The following is a 3079-nucleotide window of genomic DNA, read 5'->3' on the forward strand; positions in this document are numbered from 1 at the left end:
CCCTCTTTCTCTACATGACAACGGCTGCAAGGTTATTGTATGCACAAAAGTGGAAGAATGAAACAATACCAAATGTGAGCGAGTGGATCATGAAAATGATGGAGCTGGCAGAGAAGGCAAAACTTACTATTATAATTTAAAGAAGGATCAACAACTAAATTTTTGTTAGATTGGAAACCTTTTATAAAATTTGTACAAGAAATAGACAAAAATGATATCTATGTATGTGGATTTTGAACTTTGAGATGGATCTCTTTTTTGTTGTTAAAATCAGGAGAGAAATGAGATAATGTCTGTGAACTCAATGTATGAGTTCTACTAAGATAAGAACTTATGTATGAGTTCTTATCTACTAAGATAAGAACTAGAGAATAATAATAAGCATTTGTTGTGTAAGGAGAGCCAAAGGTAGATATCTTACAATCTTAAGAGATATTTTAGTGTATGTGTATTGTGTGTTTATGTTGTTGTTGTGTTTTCTTTTTTTCTTTTTTAAAAAATAAAAAATTATTATACAAAAAACAGCACCCAGACAGAAGACTGAGCAAGACACACAGATTACCTGGTCACAGTCTTCCACACTATGGTGAGATGTACTGTATTTCTATTTAAATTCTACTAATTATTTCAAAATTTCATCCACACATATATATCAGCATATGAGAATGTATGGAAACAAGTCTCTTCTTTTGTTCTTTTTCAGTGATGTAGCCCTCTTTTGTGGCAATTCACAAGTGGCCACCCTATTAGGAAAACAGGAGTCTGCTTGGGCTTGAGCACTCCTTCTCTTTCCTTCTCACACATTAATTTTTGGAGCTACCCAGGGTGCAGCTTTACATCTGCACCCATGTTAATGCTAACTAGGGTTGGGTCAAACGAGGGTTTGCAAACCTTCTTCTATAGATGGTTGTGACCTCTTGTTTGATACTAACCATGGTTAGTGCTAATGTTGGTGCAAGATGTCACGTTGGTACAAAATTCCTCCGAAAAGGAAAAGGAGGGATAATTCACACAAGAGAAGGGAAGAGGAGGAGATAGTAGGAAGAACCTTTCAGGGTGCTCCTGATTTCCTAATGGTTAGAGGAGTCGGAAAGACTGTAGCCTTATTCAGGCATTCAGCACAAGTAGGGCACAGGGCCATGCACATAAGCTCCAAGTCCTACATCCCAGTGTACATGTCTCTCAGTTCAGACCTTGTCATGCCTCATGCCCTATTCATGCATCTAGCCTACTCTGTTCATACCAAACACCTGAAAAGAGCTCATATTTTCTCTGGGCCTGTAGATAGCTAGCAATGGCCTTTGAACAATTCACTAAATCACAGCAAGCTTTAGTAGATATTGGTGGGACCTAATCATCCTCAACCTCTATGTTCCAATGTGGCACAGTGCTGTTCAGGCACATTGTGCATCCCTGTTGATGTAACATTGGCTACCAAGACTGGAGATAAGAAGCTTTATTCAATCATGCATTATCAGTGATCTCTCTCTCTCTCTCTCTCTCTCTGCTGCATCCTGCCTGCCTCTCTGCATCAGAGTCAAAGAGGTAGGCTACCTCAGCATGCAAATAGTGCCAGCATGACTGACTCTCACCTGGGAAGGTGCAGTGTTGTGGCCATCCTGTGCTTCTGAGAACATTCTTTATGTGCTGTTTGTCCTTCCCTTGAAGGAGATTTGTATTTTTATATTACAAATGTGTTATCAAAGCTGTCCATGTAGTGTATATGTAGGAACAGGAGGACTACAGAAGTGCTCCCATGCTTGGGTGCTACAGCAGAGGGGTGTTGTCTCCGTAGTAGTCTTTAAAAGAAAGTACACTCCGATTGCAAAAGGTCACAAAATGGTGCAGAAACAAGAGGGGAGGCATTTTGTCACTTGACTCTAATGACACCACAAGCACTATCCAGTCAGTGCCCATTTCACAATAGCAATGGAACTGCTAACTTTTAGAAGAATGGCATTATTTCAGGAACAAAATATTCTGGTTGGAGTAGGAGAAAATATAATTGAATGTAAAAGAAATGTAAAAGAAATGCTCCCCTGAGGAAAAGGCATCTTGATCCCATGGAAAGATGCCTTCTCTGACACCTGCCCAAACAATATAATCATAAACAGTATATAGACAAAATTGTATTATGTGTGTCCTGATTTGTTACGGTCTTTTGCCTATGCACCAAAAATGTATGACCCTAGAAAGCTGCCTATTAATTGTTTCTTTTCCTTTGGTGTTGATCTTGTTTTTGAAGCCAGTCGACTAAAGATACTTGCGTTGTTTCTTCTATAAGAAAGGTTGGCCAGATGATTCAAAGCTTTCCCTGCATGGAGTTTAATTTGGAAAATATCTATTCTTCTTACTGAATCTGTAAGCAGAGGATTTTATCTGTCTGAACCATCTTGTCTCAGACATGACTTAAGAGGCTGTGAACTTTGCAGAGCTGAGCCTGTGATTTTTCCTGCTTTGTTTGCATCTGTCTTGTGCACCGTGTCTCCAGGTGCAGTAGTTACACTGACCTTTGCCAGCAAAAAGGTGAATGTTCAGTTTAGCCTATTTCTCTTTAGAGTCATAATGGCTGGTTATCTTACTGACTCTTAAGTTAGAAAATGCTATTTAAAAATTAAAAACCCCAAACATATAAGCAGCCCTTACTAATATTAGTGTACCACAGTTTGTAACCATTGGCTCCTTCTCATGTTACTTTTGCAACATGGAAGCAGTTGCAGTGTGGCTCCTTCTCACACTATGTGAGAAGCCCCAGTCTCTATGGGAGGGGCCAAGTTCCTCCTGGAATCTGACATAAACGTGGGAAAAGGGCGCACAGTGTAGGCAAAGGTTCTCACATTTGTTTGGGCAAGATAACATCAGAAGGGACATCGCAAGGGTATAATTTACATCAAACTCATGTCACTGCATGAAGGTGAATATGGGCCAAACTTCATGTTGAAGTCAACAGAGGGATATTTTCTTTCATCAGGTGTGGGGGAGTGTCATGCCCCTGCTGGAAGACTTCTCCTGAGAGGAAGAGCTGGAAGACCAGAAACCACCTGCCACCAGTGCCCAGGATCTACCCGTAGCCCCGGAA

Source organism: Heloderma suspectum, chromosome 3 (assembly GCF_057233095.1).
Source record: "Heloderma suspectum isolate Gila_16-S chromosome 3, 16-S_ref, whole genome shotgun sequence".
Classification (NCBI taxonomy): Eukaryota; Metazoa; Chordata; class Lepidosauria; order Squamata; family Helodermatidae; genus Heloderma; species Heloderma suspectum.